This window comes from Macaca mulatta, chromosome 8 (assembly GCF_049350105.2).
Source record: "Macaca mulatta isolate MMU2019108-1 chromosome 8, T2T-MMU8v2.0, whole genome shotgun sequence".
Classification (NCBI taxonomy): Eukaryota; Metazoa; Chordata; class Mammalia; order Primates; family Cercopithecidae; genus Macaca; species Macaca mulatta.
Genome location: NC_133413.1, coordinates 55,904,419 through 55,929,819, shown reverse-complemented (window position 1 = coordinate 55,929,819; position 25,401 = coordinate 55,904,419).

Here is a 25,401-nt window from a genome sequence, read left to right as displayed (position 1 = left end):
TTCTGAGAAATCATCTCACAGAATTACAGCTTTCCCCTCAAGAATCCTTTCGCTAAGACAGTTTTTGTGTCATTGGAAAAGTGATATTTGGAAGCCCATAGAGGGCTATGGTGAAGAAGGAAATATCCTCAGATGAAATCCGGAAAGAAGCTTTCTGAGAAACTGCTGTGTGATGTGTGACTTCCACTCACAGAGTTATATCTGTATTTCGTAGATCTCTTTGCTAGCCTTATTTCTGTGGAATCTGAGAACAGATATTTCGGATCCCTTTGAAGACTATAGGGCCAAAGGAAATATCCACTGATATCAAAGAGAAAGAAGCTTTCTGAGAAACCTCTTTGTGTTCTGTGAAATCATCTCACAGAGTTACAGCTTTCCCCTCAAGAAGCCTTTCGCTAAGACAGTTCTTGTGGAGTTGGCAAAGTGATATTTGGAAGCCCATAGAGGGCTATGGTGAAAAAGGGAATATCATCAGATGAAATCTGGAAAGAAGCTTTCTGAGAAACTGCTCTGTGATGTTTGACTTTCACTCAGAGAGTTACGTCTGTATTTCGTGGATCTGTTTGCTAGCCTTATTTCTGTGGAATCTGAGAACAGATATTTCGGATCCCTTTGAAGACTATAGGGCCAAAGGAAATATCCTCCGATAACAAAGAGAAAGAAGGTTTCTGAGAAACTTCTTTGTGTTCTGTGAAATTATCTCACAGAGTTACAGCTTTCCCCTAAAGAAGCCTTCGCTAAGACAGTTCTTGTGGAATTGGCAAAGTGATATTTGGAAGCCCATAGAGGGCTATGGTGAAAAAGGAAATATCCTCAGATGAAATCTGGAAAGAAGCTTTCTGAAAACAGCTCTGTGATGTGTGACTTCCACTCACAGCGTTACTTCCGTATTTCGTGGATCTCTTTGCTAGCCTTATTTCTGTGGAATCTGAGAACAGATATTTCGGATCCCTTTGAAGACTATAGGGCCAAAGGAAATATCCTCCGATAACAAAGAGAAAGAAGCTTTCTGAGAAACTTCTTTGTGTTCTGTGAAATCATCTGACCGAATTACAGCTTTGCCCTCAAGAATCCTTTCGCTAAGACAGTTCTTGTGGAATTGGCAAAGTGATATTTGGAAGCCCATAGAGGGCTATGGTGAAGAAGGACATATCCTCAGATGAAATCCGGAAAGAAACTTTCTGAGAAACTGCTCTGTGATGTGTGACTTCCACTCACAGAGATACATCTGTATTTCGTGGATCTCTTTGCTAGCCTTATTTCTGTGGAATCTGAGAACAGATATTTCGGATCCCTTTGAAGACTATAGGGCCAAAGGAAATATCCTCCGATAACCAAGAGAAAGAAGCTTTCTGAGACACTTCTTTGTGTTCTGTGAAATAATCTCACAGAGTTACAGCTTTCACCTCAATAAGCCTTTCGCTGAAACAGTTCTTGTGGAATTGGCAAAGTGATATTTGGAAGCCCATAGAGGGCTATGGTGAAAAAGGAAATATCCTCAGATGAAATCTGGAAAGAAGCTTTCTGAGAAACTGCTCTGAGATGTGTGACTTCCACTCACAGAGTTACATCTGCATTTCGTGGATCTCTTTGCTAGCCTTATTTCTGTGGAATCTGAGAACAGATATTTCGGATCCCTTTGAAGACGATAGGGCCAAAGGAAATATCCTCCGATATCAAAGAGAAAGAAGCTTTTTGAGAAACTTCTTTGTGTTCTGTGAAATCATCTCGCAGAGTTACAGCTTTCCCCTCAAGAAGCCTTTCGCTAAGACAGTTCTTGTGGAATTGGCAAAGTGATATTTGGAAGCCCATAGAGGGCTATGGTGAAAAAGGAAATATCCTCAGATGAAATCTGGAAAGAAGCTTTCTGAGAAACTGCCCTGTGATATGTGACTTCCACTCACCGAGTTACATCTGTATTTCGTGGATCTCTTTGCTAGCCTTATTACTCAGGAATCTGAGAACAGATATTTCGGATCCCTTTGAAGACTATAGGGCCAAAGGAAATATCCTCCGATAACAAAGAGAAAGAAGCTTTCTGAGAAACTTCTTTGTGTTCTGTGAAATCATCTCACAGAGTTACAGCTTTCCCCTCAAGAAGCTTTTGGCTAAGACAGTTGTTGTGGAATTGGCAAAGTGTTATTTGGAAGCCCATAGAGGGCTATGGTGAAAAAGGAAATATCCTCAGATGAAATGTGGAAAGAAGCTTTCTGAGAAACTGCTCTGTGATGTGTGACTTCCACTCACAGCGTTACATCTGTATTCCGTGGATCTCTTTGCTAGCTTTATTTCTGTGGAATCTGAAAACAGATATTTCGGATTCCTTTGAAGACTATAGGGCCAAAGGAAATATCCTCCGATAACAAAGAGAAAGAAGTTTTCTGAGAAACTTCTCTGTGTTCTGTGAAATCATCTCACAGAGTTTCAGCTTTCCCCTCAAGAAGCCTTTCGCTAAGACAGTTCTTGTGGAATTGGCAAAGTGATATTTGGAAGCCCATAGAGGGCTATGGTGAAAAAGGAAGTATCCTCAGATGAAATCTGGAAAGAAGCTTTCTGAGAAACTGCCCAGTGATGTGTGACTTCCACTCACAGAGTTACATCTGTATTTCGTGGATCTCTTTGCTAGCCTTATTTCTGAGGAATCTGAGAACAGATATATCGGATCCCTTTGAAGCCTACAGGGCCAAAGGAAATAACCTCCGATAACAAAGAGAAAGAAGCTTTCTGAGAAACTTCTTTGTGTTCTGTGAAATCATCTCACAGAGTTACAGCTTTCCCCTCAAGAATCCTTTCGCTGAGACAGTTTTTGTGTCATTGGCAAAGTGATATTTGGAAGCCCATAGAGGGCTATGGTGAAGAAGGAATTATCCTCAGATGAAATCCGGAAAGAAGCTTTCTGAGAAACTGCTCTGTGATGTGTGACTTCCACTCACAGAGTTACATCTGTATTTCGTAGATCTCTTTTCTAGCCTTATTTCTGTGGAATCTGAGAAGAAGTATTTCGGATGCCTTTGAAGACTATAGGGCCAAAGGGAATATCCTCCGATAACAAAGAGAAAGAAGCTTTTGAGAAACTTCTTTGTGTTCTGTGAAATCATCTCACAGAGTTACAGCTTTCCCCTCAAGAAGCCTTTCGGTAAGACAGTTCTTGTGGAATAGGAAAAGTGATATTTGGAAGCCCTTAGAGGGCCATGGTGAAAAAGGAAATATCCTCAGATGAAATCTGGAAAGAAGCTTTCTGAGAAACTGCTTAGTGTTCTGTTAAGTCATCTCACAGAGTTACATCTGTATCTCGTGGATATCTTTGCTAGCCTTATTTCTGAGGAATCCGAGAACAGATATTTCGGATCCCTTTGAAGACTATAGGGTCAAAGGAAATAACCTCCGATAACAAAGATAAAGAAGCTTTCTGAGAAACTTCTTTGTGTTCTGTGAAATCATCTCACAGAGATACAGCTTTCCCCTCAAGAATCCTTTCGCTAAGACAGTTCTTGTGGAATTGGCAAAGTGATATTTGGTAGCCCATAGAGGGCTATGGTGAAAAAGGAAATATCCTCAGATGAAAAGTTGAAAGAAACTTTCTGAGAAACTGCTCTGTGATGTGTGACTTCCATTCACAGAGTTACATCTGTATTTCTTGGATCTCTTTGCTAGCCTTATTTCTGTGGAATCTGAGAACAGATATTTCGGATCCCTTTGAAGACTATAGGGCCAAAGGAAATATCCTCCGATAACAAAGAGATAGAAGCTTTCTGAGACACTTCTTTGTGTTCTGTGAAATAATCTCACAGAGTTACAGCTTTCCCCTCAGGAAGCCTTTTGCTAAAACAGTTCTTGTGGAATTGGCAAAGTGATATTTGGAAGCCCATAGAGGGCTATGGTGAAAAAGGAAATATCCTCATATGAAATCTGGAAAGAAGCTTCCTGAGAAACTGCTCTGAGATGTGTGACTTCCACTCACAGAGTTACATCTGTATTTCGTGGATCTCTTTGCTCGCCTTATTTCTGTGGAATCTGAGAACAGATATTTCGGATCCCATTGAAGGCTATAGGGCCAAAGGAAATATCCTCCGATAACAAAGAGAAAGAAGCTTTCTGAGAAACTTCTCTGTGTTCTGTGAAATCATCTCACAGAGTTTCAGCTTTCCCCTCAAGAAGCCTTTCGCTAAGACAGTTCTTGTGGAATTGGCAAAGTGATATTTGGAAGCCCATAGAGGGCTATGGTGAAAAAGGAAATATCCTCAGATGAAATCTGGAAAGAAGCTTTCTGAGAAACTGCTCTGTGATGTGTGACTTCCACTCACAGAGTTACATCTGTATTTCGTGGATCTCTTTGCTAGCCTTATTTCTGTGGAATCTGAGAACAGATATTTCGGATCCCTTTGAAGACTATAGGGCCAAAGGAAATATCCTCCGATAACAAAGAGAAAGAAGCTTTCTGAGAAACTTCTTTGTGTTGTGTGAAATCATCTCACAGAGTTACAGTTTTCCCTTCAAGAAGCCTTTCGCTAAGACAGTTCTTGTGGAATAGGAAAAGTGATATTTGGAAGCCCTTAGAGCGCCATGGTGAAAAAGGAAATATCCTCAGATGAAATCTGGAAAGAAGCTTTCTGAGAAACCGCTAAGTGTTCTGTTAAGTCATCTCACAGAGTTACATCTGTATCTCGTGGATCTCTTTGCTAGCCTTATTTCTGAGGAATCCGAGAACAGATATTTCGAATCCCTTTGAAGACTATAGGGTCTAAGGAAATAACCTCCGATAACAAAGAGAAAGAAGCTTTCTGAGAAACTTCTTTGTGTTCTGTGAAATCATCTCACAGAGTTACAGCTTTCCCCTCAAGAATCCTTTCGCTAAGACAGTTCTTGTGGAATTGGCAAAGTGATATTTGGTAGCCCATAGAGGGCTATGGTGAAAAAGGAAATATCCTCAGATGAAAAGTGGAAAGAAACTTTCTGAGAAACTGCTCTGTGACGTGTGACTTCCACTCACAGAGTTACATCTGTATTTCTTGGATCTCTTTGCTAGCCTTATTTCTGTGGAATCTGAGAACAGATATTTCGGATCCCTTTGAAGACTATAGGGCCAAACGAAATATCCTCCGATAACAAAGAGAAAGAAGCTTTCTGAGAAACTTCTTTGTGTTCTGTGAAATCATCTCGCAGAGTTACAGCTTTCCCCTCAAGAAGCCTTTCGCTAAGACAGTTCTTGTGGAATTGGCAAAGTGATATTTGGAAGCCCAATGGGGGGCTATGGTGAAAAAGGAAATATCCTCAGATGAAATCTGGAAAGAAGCTTTCTGAGAAACTTCTCTGTGATGTGTGACTTCCACTCACAGAGTTACAACTGTATTTCGTGGATCTCTTTGCTAGCCTTATTTCTGTGGAATCTGAGAACAGATATTTCGGATCCCTTTGAAGACTATAGGGCCAAAGGAAATATCCTCCGATAAAAAAGAGAAAGAAGCTTTCTGAGAAACTTCTTTGTGTTCTGTGAAATCATTTCACAGAGTTACAGCTTTCTCCTCAAGAAGCCTTTCGCTAAGACAGTTCTTGTGGAATTGGCAAAGTGATATTTGGAAGCCCATAGAGGGCTATGGTGAAAAAGGAAATATCCTCAGATGAAATCTGGAAAGAAGCTTTCTGAGAAACTGCTCTGTGATGTGTGACTTCCACTCACAGAGTTACATCTGTATTTCGTGGATCTCTTTGCTAGCCTTATTTCGGTGGAATCTGAGAACAGATATTTCGGATCCCTTTGAAGACGATAGGGCCAAAGGAAATATCCTCCGATATCAAAGAGAAAGAAGCTTTCTGAGAAACATCTTTGTGTTCTGTGAAATCATCTCGCAGAGTTACAGCTTTCCCCTCAAGAAGCCTTTCGCTAAGACACTTCTTGTGGAATTGGCAAAGTGATATTTGGAAGCCAATAGAGGCCTATGGTGAAAAAGGAAATATCCTCAGATGAAATCTGGAAAGAAGCTTTCTGAGAAACTGCTCTGTGATGTGTGACTTCCACTCACAGAGTTACATCTACATTTCGTGGATCTCTTTGCTAGCTTTATTTCTGTGGAATCTGAGAACAGATATTTCGGATCCCTTTGAAGATTATAGGGCCAAAGGAAATATCCTCCGATAACAAAGAGAAAGAAGCTTTCTGAGACACTTCTTTGTGTTCTGTGAAATCATCTCAGAGAGTTACAGCTTTCCCTCAAGAAGCCTTTCGCTAAGACAGTTCTTGTGGAATTGGCAAAGTGATATTTGGAAGCCCATAGAGGGCTATGGTGAAAAAGGAAATATCCTCAGATGAAATCTGGAAAGAAGCTTTCTGAGAAACTGCCCTGTGATGTGTGACTTCCACTCACAGAGTTACATCTGTATTTCGTGAATCTCTTTGCTGGCCTTATTTCTCTGGAATCTGAGAACAGATATTTCGGATCCCTTTGAAGACTATAGGGCCAAAGGAAATATCCTCCGATAACAAAGAGAAAGAAGCTTTCTGAGAAACTTCTTTGTGTTCTGTGAAATCATCTCACAGAGTTACAGCTTTAACCTCAAGAAGCCTTTCGCTAAGACAGTTCTTGTGGAATTGGCAAAGTGATATTTGGAAGCCCAATGGGGGGCTATGGTGAAAAAGGAAATATCCTCAGATGAAATCTGGAAAGAAGCTTTCTGAGAAACTTCTCTGTGATGTGTGACTTCCACGCACAGAGTTACAACTGTATTTCGTGGATCTCTTTGCTAGCCTTATTTCTGTGGAATCTGAGAACAGATATTTCGGATCCCTTTGAAGACTATAGGGCCAAAGGAAATATCCTCCGATAACAAAGAGAAAGAAGCTATTGAGAAACTTCTTTGTGTTCTGTGAAATCATCTCAGAGTTACAGCTTTCCCCTCAAGAAGCCTTTCGCTAAGACAGTTCTTGTGGAATAGGAAAAGTGATATTTGGAAGCCCTTAGAGGGCCATGGTGAAAAAGGAAATATCCTCAGATGAAATCTGGAAAGAAGCTTTCTGAGAAACCGCTAAGTGTTCTGTTAAGTCATCTCACAGAGTTACATCTGTATCTCGTGTATCTCTTTGCTAGCCTTATTTCTGAGGAATCCGAGAACAGATATTTCGAATCCCTTTGAAGACTATAGGGTCTAAGGAAATAACCTCCGATAACAAAGAGAAAGAAGCTTTCTGAGAAACTTCTTTGTGTTCTGTGAAATCATCTCACAGATTTACAGCTTTCCCCTCAAGAATCGTTTCGCTAAGACAGTTCTTGTGGAATTGGCAAAGTGATATTTGGTAGCCCATAGAGGGCTATGGTGAAAAAGGAAATATCCTCAGATGAAAAGTGGAAAGAAACTTTCTGAGAAACTGCTCTGTGATGTGGGACTTCCATTCACAGAGTTACATCTGTATTTCTTGGATCTCTTTGCTAGCCTTATTTCTGTGGAATCTGAGAACAGATATTTCGGATCCCTTTGAAGACTATAGGGCCAAACGAAATATCCTCCGATAACAAAGAGAAAGAAGCTTTCTGAGACACTTCTTTGTGTTCTGTGAAATAATCTCACAGAGTTACAGCTTTCCCCTCAAGAAGCCTTTCGCTAAAACAGTTCTTGTGGAATTGGCAAAGTGATATTTGGAAGCCCATAGAGGGCTATGGTGAAAAAGGAAATATCCTCAGATGAAATCTGGAAAGAAGCTTTCTGAGAAACTGCTCTGAGATGTGTGACTTCCACTCACAGAGTTACATCTGTATTTCGTGGATCTCTTTGCTAGCCTTATTTCGGTGGAATCTGAGAACAGATATTTCGGATCCCTTTGAAGACGATAGGGCCAAAGGAAATATCCTCCGATATCAAAGAGAAAGAAGCTTTCTGAGAAACTTCTTTGTTTTCTGTGAAATCATCTCGCAGAGTTACAGCTTTCCCCTCAAGAAGCCTTTCGCTAAGACAGTTTTTGTGGAATTGGCAAAGTGATATTTGGAAGCCAATAGAGGCCTATGGTGAAAAAGGAAATATCCTCAGATGAAATCTGGAAAGAAGCTTTCTGAGAAACTGCTCTGTGATGTGTGACTTCCACTCACAGCGTTACATCTGCATTTCGTTGATCTCTTTGCTAGCTTTATTTCTGTGGAATCTGAGAACATATATTTCGGATCCCTTTGAAGACTATAGGGCCAAAGGAAATATCCTCCGATAACAAAGAGAAAGAAGCTTTCTGAGAAACTTCTTTGTGTTCTGTGAAATCATCTCACAGAGTTACAGCTTTAACCTCAAGAAGCCTTTCGCTAAGACAGTTCTTGTGGAATTGGCAAAGTGATATTTGGAAGCCCATGGGGGGCTATGGTGAAAAAGGAAATATCCTCAGATGAAATCTGGAAAGAAGCTTTCTGAGAAACTTCTCTGTGATGTGTGAGTTCCACTCACAGTGTTACAACTGTATTTCGTGGATCTCTTTGCTAGCCTTATTTCTGTGGAATCTGAGAACAGATATTTCGGATCCCTTTGAAGACTATAGGGCCAAAGGAAATATCCTCCGATAACAAAGAGAAAGAAGCTTTCTGAGAATCTTGTTTGTGTTCTGTGAAATCATTTCACAGAGTTACAGCTTTCCCCTCAAGAAGCCTTTCGCTAAGACAGTTCTTGTGGAATTGGCAAAGTGATATTTGGAAGCCCCTAGAGGGCTATGGTGAAAAAGGAAATATCCTCAGATGAAATCTGGAAAGAAGCTTTCTGAGAAACTGCTCTGTGATGTGTGACTTCCACTCACAGCGTTACATCTGTATTTCGTGGATCTCTTTGCTAGCTTTATTTCTGTGGAATCCGAGAACAGATATTTCGGATCCCTTTGAAGACTATAGGGCCAAATGAACTATCCTCCGATAACAAAGAGAAAGAAGCTTTCTGAGAAACATCTTTGTGTTCTGTGAAATCATCTCACAGAGTTTCAGCTTTCCCCTCAAGAAGCCTTTCGCTAAGACAGTTCTTGTGGAATGCAAAGTGATATTTGGAAGCCCAGAGAGGGCTATGGTGAAAAAGGAAATATCCTCACATGAAATCTGGAAAGAAGCTTTCTGAGAAACTGCCCTGTGATGTGTGACTTCCACTCACAGAGTTACATCTGTATTTCGTGAATCTCTTTGCTAGCCTTATTTCTCTGGAATCTGAGAACAGATATTTCGGATCCCTTTGAAGACTATAGGGCCAAAGGAAATATCCTCCGATAACAAAGAGAAAGAAGCTTTCTGAGAAACTTCTTTGTGTTCTGTGAAATCATCTCACAGAGTTACAGCTTTAACCTCAAGATGCCTTTCGCTAAGACAGTTCTTGTGGAATTGGCAAAGTGATATTTGGAGGCCCAATGGGGGGCTATGGTGAAAAAGGAAATATCCTCAGATGAAATCTGGAAAGAAGCTTTCTGAGAAACTTCTCTGTGATGTGTGACTTCCACTCACAGAGTTACAACTGTATTTCGTGGATCTCTTTGCTAGCCTTATTTCTGTGGAATCTGAGAACAGATATTTCGGATCCCTTTGAAGACTATAGGGCCAAAGGAAATATCCTCCGATAAAAAAGAGAAAGAAGCTTTCTGAGAAACTTCTTTGAGTTCGGTGAAATCATTTCACAGAGTTACAGCTTTCCCCTCAAGAAGCCTTTCGCTAAGACAGTTCTTGTGGAATTGGCAAAGTGATATTTGGAAGCCCATAGAGGGCTATGGTGAAAAAGGAAATATCCTCAGATGAAATCTATAAAGAAGCTTTCTGAGAAACTGCTCTGTGATGTGTGACTTCCACTCACAGAGTTACATCTGTATTTCGTGGATCTCTTTGCTAGCCTTATTTCTCTGGAATCTGAGAACAGATATTTCGGATCCCTTTGAAGACTATAGGGCCAAAGGAAATATCCTCCGATAACAAAGAGAAAGAAGCTTTCTGAGAAACTTCTTTGTGTTCTGTGAAATCATCTCACAGAGTTACAGCTTTCCCCTCAAAAAGCCTTTCGCTAAGACAGTTCTTGTGGAATTGGCAAAGTGTTATTTGGAAGCCCATAGAGGGCTATGGTGGAAAAGGAAATATCCTCAGATGAAATCTGGAAAGAAGCTTTCTGAGAAACTGCTCTGTGATGTGTGACTTCCACTCACAGCGTTACATCTGTATTTCGGGGATCTCTTTGCTAGCTTTATTTCTGTGGAATCTGAGAACAGATATTTCGGATCCCTTTGAAGACTATAGGGCCAAAGGAAATATCCTCCGATAACAAAGAGAAAGAAGCTTTCTGAGAAACTTCTTTTTGTTCTGTGAAATCATCTCACAGAGTTACAGCTTTCCCCTCAAGAAGCCTTTCGCTAAGACAGTTCTTGTGGAATTGGCAAAGTGATATTTGGAAGACCATGGGGGGCTATGGTGAAAAAGGAAATATCCTCAGATGAAATCTGGAAAGAAGCTTTCTGAGAAACTGCTCTGTGATGTGTGACTGCCACTCACAGAGTTACAACTGTATTTCGTGGATCTCTTTGCTAGCCTTATTTCTGTGGAATCTGAGAACAGATATTTCGGATCCCTTTGAAGACTATAGGGCCAAAGGAAATATCCTCCGATAACAAAGAGAAAGAAGCTTTCTGAGAAACTTCTTTGTGTTCTGTGAAATCATCTCACAGAGTTTCAGCTTTCCCCTCAAGAAGCCTTTCGCTAAGACAGTTCTGGTGGAATTGGCAAAGTGATATTTGGAAGCCCATAGAGGGCTATGGTGAAAAAGGAAATATCCTCAGATGAAATCTGGAAAGAAGCTTTCTGAGAAACTGCCCTGTGATGTGTGACTTCCACTCACTGAGTTACATCTGTATTTCGTGAATCTCTTTGCTAGCCTTATTTCTCTGGAATCTGAGAACAGATATTTCGGATCCCATTGAAGACTATAGGGCCAAAGGAAATATCCTCCGATAACAAAGAGAAAGAAGCTTTCTGAGAAACTTCTTTGTGTTCTGTGAAATCATCTCACAGAGTTACAGCTTTAACCTCAAGAAGCCTTTCGATAAGACAGTTCTTGTGGAATTGGCAAAGTGATATTTGGAAGCCCATGGGGGGCTATGGTGAAAAAGGAAATATCCTCAGATGAAATCTGGAAAGAAGCTTTCTGAGAAACTTCTCTGTGATGTGTAACTTCCACTGACAGAGTTACAACTGTATTTCGTGGATCTCTTTGCTAGCCTTATTTCTGTGGAATCTGAGAACAGATATTTCGGATCCCTTTGAAGACTATAGGGCCAAAGGAAATATCCTCCGATAACAAAGAGAAAGAAGCTTTCTGAGAATCTTGTTTGTGTTCTGTGAAATCATTTCACAGAGTTACAGCTTTCCCCTCAAGAAGCCTTTCGCTAAGACAGTTCTTGTGGAATTGGCAAAGTGATATTTGGAAGCCCATAGAGGGCTATGGTGAAAAAGGAAATATCCTCAGATGAAATCTGGAAAGAAGCTTTCTGAGAAACTGCTCTGTGATGTGTGACTTCCACTCACAGAGTTACATCTGTATTTCGTGGATCTCTTTGCTAGCTTTATTTCTGTGGAATCTGAGAACAGATATTTCGGATCCCTTTGAAGACTATAGGGCCAAAGGAACTATCCTCCGATAACAAAGAGAAAGAAGCTTTCTGAGAAACATCTTTGTGTTCTGTGAAATCATCTCACAGAGTTTCAGCTTTCCCCTCAAGAAGCCTTTCGCTAAGACAGTTCTTGTGGAATTGGCAAAGTGATATTTGGAAGCCCAGAGAGGGCTACGGTGAAAAAGGAAATATCCTCAGATGAAATCTGGAAAGAAGCTTTCTGAGAAACTGCCCTGTGATGTGTGACTTCCACTCACAGAGTTACATCTGTATTTCGTGGATCTCTTTGCTAGCCTTAATTTTCTGGAATCTGAGAACAGATATTTCGGATCCCTTTGAAGACTATAGGGCCAAAGGAAATATCCTCCGATAACAAAGAGAAAGAAGCTTTCTGAGAAACTTCTTTGTGTTCTGTGAAATCATCTCAGAGAGTTACAGCTTTCCCCTCAAGAAGCCTTTCGCTAAGACAGTTCTTGTGGAATTGGCAAAGTGATATTTGGAAGCCCATAGAGGGCTATGGTGAAAAAGGAAATATCCTCAGATGAAATCTGGAAAGAAGCTTTCTGAGAAACTGCCCTGTGATGTGTGACTTCCACTCACAGAGTTACATCTGTATTTCGTGAATCTCTTTGCTAGCCTTATTTCTCTGGAATCTGAGAACAGATATTTCGGATCCCTTTGAAGACTATAGGGCCAAAGGAACTATCCTCCGATAACAAAGAGAAAGAAGCTTTCTGAGAAACTTCTTTGTGTTCTGTGAAATCATCTCACAGAGTTACAGCTTTAACCTCAAGAAGCCTTTCGATAAGACAGTTCTTGTGGAATTGGCAAAGTGATATTTGGAAGCCCAATGGGGGGCTATGGTGAAAAAGGAAATATCCTCAGATGAAATCTGGAAAGAGGCTTTCTGAGAAACTTCTCTGTGATGTGTGACTTCCACTCACAGAGTTACAACTGTGTTTCTTGGATCTCTTTGCTAGCCTTATTTCTCTGGAATCTGAGGACAGATATTTCGGATCCCTTTGAAGACTATAGGGCCAAAGGAAATATCCTCCGATAACAAAGAGAAAGAAGCTTTCTGAGAAACTTCTTTGTGTTCTGTGAAATCATCTCAGAGAGTTACAGCTTTCCCCTCAAGAAGCCTTTCGCTAAGACAGTTCTTGTGGAATTGGCAAAGTGATATTTGGAAGCCCATGGGGGGCTATGGTGAAAAAGGAAATATCCTCAGATGAAATCTGGAAAGAAGCTTTCTGAGAAACTTCTCTGTGATGTGTAACTTCCACTGACAGAGTTACAACTGTATTTCGTGGATCTCTTTGCTAGCCTTATTTCTGTGGAATCTGAGAACAGATATTTCGGATCCCTTTGAAGACTATAGGGCCAAAGGAAATATCCTCCGATAACAAAGAGAAAGAAGCTTTCTGAGAATCTTGTTTGTGTTCTGTGAAATCATTTCACAGAGTTACAGCTTTCCCCTCAAGAAGCCTTTCGCTAAGACAGTTCTTGTGGAATTGGCAAAGTGATATTTGGAAGCCCATAGAGGGCTATGGTGAAAAAGGAAATATCCTCAGATGAAATCTGGAAAGAAGCTTTCTGAGAAACTGCTCTGTGATGTGTGACTTCCACTCACAGAGTTACATCTGTATTTCGTGGATCTCTTTGCTAGCTTTATTTCTGTGGAATCTGAGAACAGATATTTCGGATAACTTTGAAGACTATAGGGCCAAAGGAAATATCCTCCGATAACAAAGAGAAAGAAGCTTTCTGAGAAACATCTTTGTGTTCTGTGAAATCATCTCACAGAGTTTCAGCTTTCCCCTCAAGAAGCCTTTCGCTAAGACAGTTCTTGTGGAATTGGCAAAGTGATATTTGGTAGCCCAGAGAGGGCTACGGTGAAAAAGGAAATATCCTCAGATGAAATCTGGAAAGAAGCTTTCTGAGAAACTGCCCTGTGATGTGTGACTTCCACTCACAGAGTTACATCTGTATTTCGTGGATCTCTTTGCTAGCCTTATTTCTCTGGAATCTGAGAACAGATATTTCGGATCCCTTTGAAGACTATAGGGCCAAAGGAAATATCCTCCGATAACAAAGAGAAAGAAGCTTTCTGAGAAACTTCTTTGTGTTCTGTGAAATCATCTCAGAGAGTTACAGCTTTCCCCTCAAGAAGCCTTTCGCTAAGACAGTTCTTGTGGAATTGGCAAAGTGATATTTGGAAGCCCATAGAGGGCTATGGTGAAAAAGGAAATATCCTCAGATGAAATCTGGAAAGAAGCTTTCTGAGAAACTGCCCTGTGATGTGTGACTTCCACTCACAGAGTTACATCTGTATTTCGTGAATCTCTTTGCTAGCCTTATTTCTCTGGAATCTGAGAACAGATATTTCGGATCCCTTTGAAGACTATAGGGCCAAAGGAAATATCCTCCGATAACAAAGAGAAAGAAGCTTTCTGAGAAACTTCTTTGTGTTCTGTGAAATCATCTCACAGAGTTACAGCTTTAACCTCAAGAAGCCTTTCGCTAAGACAGTTCTTGTGGAATTGGCAAAGTGATATTTGGAAGCCCAATGGGGGGCTATGGTGAAAAAGGAAATATCCTCAGATGAAATCTGGAAAGAGGCTTTCTGAGAAACTTCTCTGTGATGTGTGACTTCCACTCACAGAGTTACAACTGTATTTCGTGGATCTCTTTGCTAGCCTTATTTCTCTGGAATCTGAGAACAGATATTTCGGATCCCTTTGAAGACTATAGGGCCAAAGGAAATATCCTCCGATAACAAAGAGAAAGAAGCTTTCTGAGAAACTTCTTTGTGTTCTGTGAAATCATCTCAGAGAGTTACAGCTTTCCCCTCAAGAAGCCTTTCGCTAAGACAGTTCTTGTGGAATTGGCAAAGTGATATTTGGAAGCCCATAGAGGGCTATGGTGAAAAAGGAAATATCCTCAGATGAAATCTGGAAAGAAGCTTTCTGAGAAACTGCCCTGTGATGTGTGACTTCCACTCACAGAGTTACATCTGTATTTCGTGAATCGCTTTGCTAGCCTTATTTCTCTGGAACCTGAGAACAGATATTTCGGATCCCTTTGAAGACTATAGGGCCAAAGGAAATATCCTCCGATAACAAAGAGAAAGAAGCTTTCTGAGAAACTTCTTTGTGTTCTGTGAAATCATCTCAGAGAGTTACAGCTTTAACCTCAAGAAGCCTTTCGATAAGACAGTTCTTGTGGAATTGGCAAAGTGACATTTGGAAGCCCATGGGGGGCTATGGTGAAAAAGGAAATATCCTCAGATGAAATCTGGAAAGAAGCTTTCTGAGAAACTTCTCTGTGATGTGTGACTTCGACTCACAGAGTTACAACTGTATTTCGTGGATCTCTTTGCTAGCCTTATTTCTGTGGAATCTGAGAACAGATATTTCGGATCCCTTTGAAGACTATAGGGCCAAAGGAAATATCCTCCGATAACAAAGAGAAAGAAGTTTTCTGAGAAACTTCTTTGTGTTCTGTGAAATCATTTCACAGAGTTACAGCTTTCCCCTCAAGAAGCCTTTCGCTAAGACAGTTCTTGTGGAATTGGCAAAGTGATATTTGGAAGCCCATAGAGGGCTATGGTGAAAAAGGAAATATCCTCAGATGAAATCTGGAAAGAAGCTTTCTGAGAAACTGCTCTGTGATGTGTGACTTCCACTCACAGCGTTACATCTGTATTTCGTGGATCTCTTTGCTAGCTTTATTTCTGTGGAATCTGAGAACAGATATTTCGGATCCCTTTGAAGACTATAGGGCCAAAGGAACTATCCTCCGATAACAAAGAGAAAGAAGCTTTCTGAGAAACATCTTTGTGTTCTGTGAAATCATCTCACAGAGTTTCAGCTTTCCCCTCAAGAAGCCTTTCGCTAAGACAGTTCTTGTGGAATTGGCAAAGTGATATTTGGAAGCCCATAGAGGGCTATGGTGAAAAAGGAAATATCCTCAGATGAAATCTGGAAAGAAGCTTTCTGAGAAACTGCCCTGTGATGTGTGACTTCCACTCACAGAGTTACATCTGTATTTCGTGGATCTCTTTGCTAGCCTTATTTCTCTGGAAACTGAGAACAGATATTTCGGATCCCTTTGAAGACTATAGGGCCAAAGGAAATATCCTCCGATAACAAAGAGAAAGAAGCTTTCTGAGAAACTTCTTTGTGTTCTGTGAAATCATCTCAGAGAGTTACAGCTTTCCCCTCAAGAAGCCTTTCGCTAAGACAGTTCTTGTGGAATTGGCAAAGTGATATTTGGAAGCCCATGGGGGGCTATGGTGAAAAAGGAAATATCCTCAGATGAAATCTGGAAAGAAGCTTTCTGAGAAACTTCTCTGTGATGTGTAACTTCCACTGACAGAGTTACAACTGTATTTCGTGGATCTCTTTGCTAGCCTTATTTCTGTGGAATCTGAGAACAGATATTTCGGATCCCTTTGAAGACTATAGGGCCAAAGGAAATATCCTCCGATAACAAAGAGAAAGAAGCTTTCTGAGAATCTTGTTTGTGTTCTGTGAAATCATTTCACAGAGTTACAGCTTTCCCCTCAAGAAGCCTTTCGCTAAGACAGTTCTTGTGGAATTGGCAAAGTGATATTTGGAAGCCCATAGAGGGCTATGGTGAAAAAGGAAATATCCTCAGATGAAATCTGGAAAGAAGCTTTCTGAGAAACTGCTCTGTGATGTGTGACTTCCACTCACAGAGTTACATCTGTATTTCATGGATCTCTTTGCTAGCTTTATTTCTGTGGAATCTGAGAACAGATATTTCGGATAACTTTGAAGACTATAGGGCCAAAGGAAATATCCTCCGATAACAAAGAGAAAGAAGCTTTCTGAGAAACATCTTTGTGTTCTGTGAAATCATCTCACAGAGTTTCAGCTTTCCCCTCAAGAAGCCTTTCGCTAAGACAGTTCTTGTGGAATTGGCAAAGTGATATTTGGTAGCCCAGAGAGGGCTACGGTGAAAAAGGAAATATCCTCAGATGAAATCTGGAAAGAAGCTTTCTGAGAAACTGCCCTGTGATGTGTGACTTCCACTCACAGAGTTACATCTGTATTTCGTGGATCTCTTTGCTAGCCTTATTTCTCTGGAATCTGAGAACAGATATTTCGGATCCCTTTGAAGACTATAGGGCCAAAGGAAATATCCTCCGATAACAAAGAGAAAGAAGCTTTCTGAGAAACTTCTTTGTGTTCTGTGAAATCATCTCAGAGAGTTACAGCTTTCCCCTCAAGAAGCCTTTCGCTAAGACAGTTCTTGTGGAATTGGCAAAGTGATATTTGGAAGCCCATAGAGGGCTATGGTGAAAAAGGAAATATCCTCAGATGAAATCTGGAAAGAAGCTTTCTGAGAAACTGCCCTGTGATGTGTGACTTCCACTCACAGAGTTACATCTGTATTTCGTGAATCGCTTTGCTAGCCTTATTTCTCTGGAACCTGAGAACAGATATTTCGGATCCCTTTGAAGACTATAGGGCCAAAGGAAATATCCTCCGATAACAAAGAGAAAGAAGCTTTCTGAGAAACTTCTTTGTGTTCTGTGAAATCATCTAAGAGAGTTACAGCTTTAACCTCAAGAAGCCTTTCGATAAGACAGTTCTTGTGGAATTGGCAAAGTGACATTTGGAAGCCCATGGGGGGCTATGGTGAAAAAGGAAATATCCTCAGATGAAATCTGGAAAGAAGCTTTCTGAGAAACTTCTCTGTGATGTGTGACTTCGACTCACAGAGTTACAACTGTATTTCGTGGATCTCTTTGCTAGCCTTATTTCTGTGGAATCTGAGAACAGATATTTCGGATCCCTTTGAAGACTATAGGGCCAAAGGAAATATCCTCCGATAACAAAGAGAAAGAAGTTTTCTGAGAAACTTCTTTGTGTTCTGTGAAATCATTTCACAGAGTTACAGCTTTCCCCTCAAGAAGCCTTTCGCTAAGACAGTTCTTGTGGAATTGGCAAAGTGATATTTGGAAGCCCATAGAGGGCTATGGTGAAAAAGGAAATATCCTCAGATGAAATCTGGAAAGAAGCTTTCTGAGAAACTGCCCTGTGATGTGTGACTTCCACTCACAGAGTTACATCTGTATTTCGTTGATCTCTTTGCTAGCCTTATTTCTCTGGAATCTGAGAACAGATATTTCGGATCCCTTTGAAGACTATAGGGCCAAAGGAAATATCCTCCGATAACAAAGAGAAAGAAGCTTTCTGAGAAACTTCTTTGTGTTCTGTGAAATCATCTCACAGAGTTACAGCTTTCCCCTCAAGAAGCCTTTCGCTAAGACAGTTCTTGTGGAATTGGTAAAGTGATATTTGGAAGCCCATAGAGGGCTATGGTGAAAAAGGAAATATCCTCAGATGAAATCTGGAAAGAAGCTTTCTGAGAAACTTCTCTGTGATGTGTGACTTCCACTCACAGAGTTACAACTGTATTTCGTGGATCTCTTTGCTAGCCTTATTTCTGTGGAATCTGAGAACAGATATTTCGGATCCCTGTGAAGACTATAGGGCCAAAGGAAATATCCTCCGATAACAAAGAGAAAGAAGCTTTCTGAGGAACTTCTTTGTGTTCTGTGAAATCATCTCACAGAGTTACAGCTTTCCCCTCAAGAAGCCTTTCGCTAAGACAGTTCTTGTGGAATTGGCAAAGTGATATTTGGAAGCCCATAGAGGGCTATGGTGAAAAAGGAAATATCCTCAGATGAAATCTGGAAAGAAGCTTTCTGAGAAACTGCTCTGTGATGTGTGACTTCCACTCACAGAGTTACATCTGTATTTCGTGGATCTCTTTGCTAGCCTTATTTCTGTGGAATCTGAGAACAGATATTTCGGATCCCTTTGAAGACTATAGGGCCCAAGGAAATATCCTCCGATAACAAAGAGAAAGAAGATTTCTGAGAAACTTCTTTGTGTTCTGTGAAATCATCTCACAGAGTTACAGCTTTCCCCTCAAAAAGCCTTTCGCTAAGACAGTTCTTGTGGAATTGGCAAAGTGTTATTTGGAAGCCCATAGAGGGCTATGGTGGAAAAGGAAATATCCTCAGATGAAATCTGGAAAGAAGCTTTCTGAGAAACTGCTCTGTGATGTGTGACTTCCACTCACAGCGTTACATCTGTATTTCGTGGATCTCTTTGCTAGCTTTATTTCTGTGGAATCTGAGAACAGATATTTCGGATCCCTTTGAAGACTATAGGGCCAAAGGAAATATCCTCCGATAACAAAGAGAAAGAAGCTTTCTGAGAAACTTCTTTGTGTTCTGTGAAATCATCTCACTGAGTTATAGCTTTCCCCTCAAGAAGCCTTTCGCTAAGACAGTTCTTGTGGAATTGGCAAAGTGATATTTGGAAGCCCATGGGGGGCTATGGTGAAAAAGGAAATAACCTCAGATGAAATCTGGAAAGAAGCTTTCTGAGAAACTGCTCTGTGATGTGTGACTGCCACTCACAGAGTTACAACTGTATTTCGTGGATCTCTTTGCTAGCCTTATTTCTGTGGAGTCTGAGAACAGATATTTCGGATCCCTTTGAAGACTATAGGGCCAAAGGAAATATCCTCCGATAACAAAGAGAAAGAAGCTTTCTGAGAAACTTCTTTGTGTTCTGTGAAATCATCCCACAGAGTTTCAGCTTTCCCCTCAAGAAGCCTTTCGCTAAGACAGTTCTTGTGGAACTGGCAAAGTGATATTTGGAAGCCCATAGAGGGCTATGGTGAAAAAGGAAATATCCTCAGATGAAATCTGGAAAGAAGCTTTCTGAGAAACTGCCCTGTGATGTGTGACTTCCACTCACAGAGTTACATCTGTATTTCGTGAATCTCTTTGCTAGCCTTATTTCTCTGGAATCTGAGAACAGATATTTCGGATCCCTTTGAAGACTATAGGGCCAAAGGAAATATCCTCCGATAACAAAGAGAAAGAAGCTTTCTGAGAAACTTCTTTGTGTTCTGTGAAATCATCTCACAGAGTTACAGCTTTAACCTCAAGAAGCCTTTCGATAAGACAGTTCTTGTGGAATTGGCAAAGTGACATTTGGAAGCCCATGGGGGGCTATGGTGAAAAAGGAAATATCCTCAGATGAAATCTGGAAAGAAGCTTTCTGAGAAACTTCTCTGTGATGTGTGACTTCCACTCACAGAGTTACAACTGTATTTCGTGGATCTCTTTGCTAGCCTTATTTCTGTGGAATCTGAGAACAGATATTTCGGATCCCTTTGAAGACTATAGGGCCAAAGGAAATATCCTCCGATAACAAAGAGAAAGAAGTTTTCTGAGAAACTTCTTTGTGTTCTGTGAAATCATTTCACAGAGTTACAGCTTTCCCCTCAAGAAGCCTTTCGCTAAGACAGTTCTTGTGGAATTGGCAAAGTGATATTTGGAAGCCCATAGAGGGCTATGGTGAAAAAGGAAATATCCTCAGATGAAATCTGGAAAGAAGCTTTCTGAGAAACTGCTCTGTGATGTGTGACTTCCACTCACAGCGTTACATCTGATTTCGTGGATCTCTTTGCTAGCTTTATTTCTGTGGAATCTGAGAACAGATATTTCGGATCCCTTTGAAGACTATAGGGCCAAAGGAACTATCCTCCGATAACAAAGAGAAAGAAGCTTTCTGAGAAACATCTTTGTGTTCTGTGAAATCATCTCACAGAGTTTCAGCTTTCCCCTCAAGAAGCCTTTCGCTAAGACAGTTCTTGTGGAATTGGCAAAGTGATATTTGGAAGCCCATAGAGGGCTATGGTGAAAAAGGAAATATCCTCAGATGAAATCTGGAAAGAAGCTTTCTGAGAAACTGCCCTGTGATGTGTGACTTCCACTCACAGAGTTACATCTGTATTTCGTGGATCTCTTTGCTAGCCTTATTTCTCTGGAATCTGAGAACAGATATTTCGGATCCCTTTGAAGACTATAGGGCCCAAGGAATTATCCTCCGATAACAAAGAGAAAGAAGATTTCTGAGAAACTTCTTTGTGTTCTGTGAAATCATCTCACAGAGTTACAGCTTTCCCCTCAAAAAGCCTTTCGCTAAGACAGTTCTTGTGGAATTGGCAAAGTGTTATTTGGAAGCCCATAGAGGGCTATGGTGGAAAAGGAAATATCCTCAGATGAAATCTGGAAAGAAGCTTTCTGAGAAACTGCTCTGTGATGTGTGACTTCCACTCACAGCGTTACACCTGTATTTCGTGGATCTCTTTGCTAGCTTTATTTCTGTGGAATCTGAGAACAGATATTTCGGATCCCTTTGAAGACTATAGGGCCAAAGGAAATATCCTCCGATAACAAAGAGAAAGAAGCTTTCTGAGAAACTTCTTTGTGTTCTGTGAAATCATCTCACTGAGTTATAGCTTTCCCCTCAAGAAGCCTTTCGCTAAGACAGTTCTTGTGGAATTGGCAAAGTGATATTTGGAAGCCCATGGGGGGCTATGGTGAAAAAGGAAATAACCTCAGATGAAATCTGGAAAGAAGCTTTCTGAGAAACTGCTCTGTGATGTGTGACTGCCACTCACAGAGTTACAACTGTATTTCGTGGATCTCTTTGCTAGCCTTATTTCTGTGGAGTCTGAGAACAGATATTTCGGATCCCTTTGAAGACTATAGGGCCAAAGGAAATATCCTCCGATAACAAAGAGAAAGAAGCTTTCTGAGAAACTTCTTTGTGTTCTGTGAAATCATCTCACAGAGTTTCAGCTTTCCCCTCAAGAAGCCTTTCGCTAAGACAGTTCTTGTGGAATTGGCAAAGTGATATTTGGAAGCCCATAGAGGGCTATGGTGAAAAAGGAAATATCCTCAGATGAAATCTGGAAAGAAGCTTTCTGAGAAACTGCCCTGTGATGTGTGACTTCCACTCACAGAGTTACATCTGTATTTCGTGAATCTCTTTGCTAGCCTTATTTCTCTGGAATCTGAGAACAGATATTTCGGATCCCTTTGAAGACTATAGGGCCAAAGGAAATATCCTCCGATAACAAAGAGAAAGAAGCTTTCTGAGAAACTTCTTTGTGTTCTGTGAAATCATCTCACAGAGTTACAGCTTTCCCCTCAAGAAGCCTTTCGCTAAGACAGTTCTTGTGGAATTGGTAAAGTGATATTTGGAAGCCCATAGAGGGCTATGGTGAAAAAGGAAATATCCTCAGATGAAATCTGGAAAGAAGCTTTCTGAGAAACTGCCCTGTGATGTGTGACTTTCACTCACAGAGTTACATCTGTATTTCGTGAATCTCTTTGCTAGCCTTATTTCTCTGGAATATGAGAACAGATATTTCGGATCCCTTTGAAGACTATAGGGCCAAAGGAAATATCCTCCGATAACAAAGAGAAAGAAGCTTTCTGAGAAACTTCTTTGTGTTCTGTGAAATCATCTCACAGAGTTACAGCTTTAACCTCAAGAAGCCTTTCGCTAAGACAGTTCTTGTGGAATTGGCAAAGTGATATTTGGAAGCCCAATGGGGGGCTATGGTGAAAAAGGAAATATCTTCAGATGAAATCTGGAAAGAAGCTTTCTGAGAAACTTCTCTGTGATGTGTGACTTCCACTCACAGAGTTACAACTGTATTTCGTGGATCTCTTTGCTAGCCTTATTTCTGTGGAATCTGAGAACAGATATTTCGGATCCCTTTGAAGACTATAGGGCCAAAGGAAATATCCTCCGATAACAAAGAGAAAGAAACTTTCTGAGAAACTTCTTTGTGTTCTCTGAAATCATTTCACAGAGTTACAGCTTTCCCCTCAAGAAGCCTTTCGCTAAGACAGTTCTTGTGGAATTGGCAAAGTGATATTTGGAAGCCCATAGAGGGCTATGGTGAAAAAGGAAATATCCTCAGATGAAATCTGGAAAGAAGCTTTCTGAGAAACTGCTCTGTGATGTGTGACTTCCACTGACAGAGTTACATCTGTATTTCGTGGATCTCTTTGCTAGCCTTATTTCTGTGGAATCTGAGAACAGATATTTCGGATCCCTTTGAAGACTATAGGGCCAAAGGAAATATCCTCCGATAACAAAGAGAAAGAAGCTTTCTGAGAAACTTCTTTGTGTTCTGTGAAATCATCTCACAGAGTTACAGCTTTCCCCTCAAGAAGCCTTTCGCTAAGACAGTTCTTGTGGAATTGGCAAAGTGTCATTTGGAAGCCCATAGAGGGCTATGGTGGAAAAGGAAATATCCTCAGATTAAATCTGGAAAGAAGCTTTCTGAGAAACTGCTCTGTGATGTGTGACTTCCACTCACAGCGTTACATCTGTATTTCGTGGATCTCTTTGCTAGTCTTATTTCTCTGGAATCTGAGAACAGATATTTCGGATCCCTTTGAAGACTATAGGGCTAAAGGAAATATCCTCCGATAACAAAGAGAAAGAAGCTTTCTGAGAAACTTCTTTGTGTTCTGTGAAATCATCTCACAGAGTTACAGCTTTAACCTTAAGAAGCCTTTCGCTAAGACAGTTCTTGTGGAATTGGCAAAGTGATATTTGGAAGCCCAATGGGGGGCTATGGTGAAAAAGGAAATATCCTCAGATGAAATCTGGAAAGAGGCTTTCTGAGAAACTTCTCTGTGATGTGTGACTTCCATTCACAGAGTTACAACTGTATTTCGTGGATCTCTTTGCTAGCCTTATTTCTGTGGAATCTGAGAACAGATATTTCGGATCCCTGTGAAGACTATAGGGCCAAAGGAAATATCCTCCGATAACAAAGAGAAAGAAGCTTTCTGAGGAACTTCTTTGTGTTCTGTGAAATCATCTCACTGAGTTACAGCTTTCCCCTCAAGAAGCCTTTCGCTAAGACAGTTCTTGTGGAATTGGCAAAGTGTTATTTGGAAGCCCATAGAGGGCTATGGTGAAAAAGGAAATAACCTCAGATGAAATCTGGAAAGAAGCTTTCTGAGAAACTGCTCTGTGATGTGAGACTGCCACTCACACAGTTACAACTGTATTTCGTGGATCTCTTTGCTAGCCTTATTTCTGTGGAGTCTGAGAACAGATATTTCGGATCCCTTTGAAGACTATAGGGCCAAAGGAAATATCCTCCGATAACAAAGAGAAAGAAGCTTTCTGAGAAACTTCTTTGTGTTCTGTGAAATCATCCCACAGAGTTTCAGCTTTCCCCTCAAGAAGCCTTTCGCTAAGACAGTTCTTGTGGAATTGGCAAAGTGATATTTGGAAGCCCATAGAGGGCTATGGTGAAAAAGGAAATATCCTCAGATGAAATCTGGAAAGAAGCTTTCTGAGAAACTGCCCTGTGATGTGTGACTTCCACTCACAGAGTTACATCTGTATTTCGTGAATCTCTTTGCTAGCCTTATTTCTCTGGAATCTGAGAACAGATATTTCGGATCCCTTTGAAGACTATAGGGCCAAAGGAAATATCCTCCGATAACAAAGAGAAAGAAGCTTTCTGAGAAACTTCTTTGTGTTCTGTGAAATCATCTCACAGAGTTACAGCTTTAACCTCAAGAAGCCTTTCGATAAGACAGTTCTTGTGGAATTGGCAAAGTGACATTTGGAAGCCCATGGGGGGCTATGGTGAAAAAGGAAATATCCTCAGATGAAATCTGGAAAGAAGCTTTCTGAGAAACTTCTCTGTGATGTGTGACTTCCACTCACAGAGTTACAACTGTATTTCGTGGATCTCTTTGCTAGCCTTATTTCTGTGGAATCTGAGAACAGATATTTCGGATCCCTTTGAAGACTATAGGGCCAAAGGAAATATCCTCCGATAACAAAGAGAAAGAAGTTTTCTGAGAAACTTCTTTGTGTTCTGTGAAATCATTTCACAGAGTTACAGCTTTCCCCTCAAGAAGCCTTTCGCTAAGACAGTTCTTGTGGAATTGGCAAAGTGATATTTGGAAGCCCATAGAGGGCTATGGTGAAAAAGGAAATATCCTCAGATGAAATCTGGAAAGAAGCTTTCTGAGAAACTGCTCTGTGATGTGTGACTTCCACTGACAGAGTTACATCTGTATTTCGTGGATCTCTTTGCTAGCCTTATTTCTGTGGAATCTGAGAACAGATATTTCGGATCCCTTTGAAGACTATAGGGCCAAAGGAACTATCCTCCGATAACAAAGAGAAAGAAGCTTTCTGAGAAACATCTTTGTGTTCTGTGAAATCATCTCACAGAGTTTCAGCTTTCCCCTCAAGAAGCCTTTCGCTAAGACAGTTCTTGTGGAATTGGCAAAGTGATATTTGGAAGCCCATAGAGGGCTATGGTGAAAAAGGAAATATCCTCAGATGAAATCTGGAAAGAAGCTTTCTGAGAAACTGCCCTGTGATGTGTGACTTCCACTCACAGAGTTACATCTGTATTTCGTGGATCTCTTTGCTAGCCTTATTTCTCTGGAATCTGAGAACAGATATTTCGGATCCCTTTGAAGACTATAGGGCCCAAGGAATTATCCTCCGATAACAAAGAGAAAGAAGATTTCTGAGAAACTTCTTTGTGTTCTGTGAAATCATCTCACAGAGTTACAGCTTTCCCCTCAAAAAGCCTTTCGCTAAGACAGTTCTTGTGGAATTGGCAAAGTGTTATTTGGAAGCCCATAGAGGGCTATGGTGGAAAAGGAAATATCCTCAGATGAAATCTGGAAAGAAGCTTTCTGAGAAACTTCTCTGTGATGTGTGACTTCCACTCACAGAGTTACAACTGTATTTCGTGGATCTCTTTGCTAGCCTTATTTCTGTGGAATCTGAGAACAGATATTTCGGATCCCTTTGAAGACTATAGGGCCAAAGGAAATATCCTCCGATAACAAAGAGAAAGAAGTTTTCTGAGAAACTTCTTTGTGTTCTGTGAAATCATTTCACAGA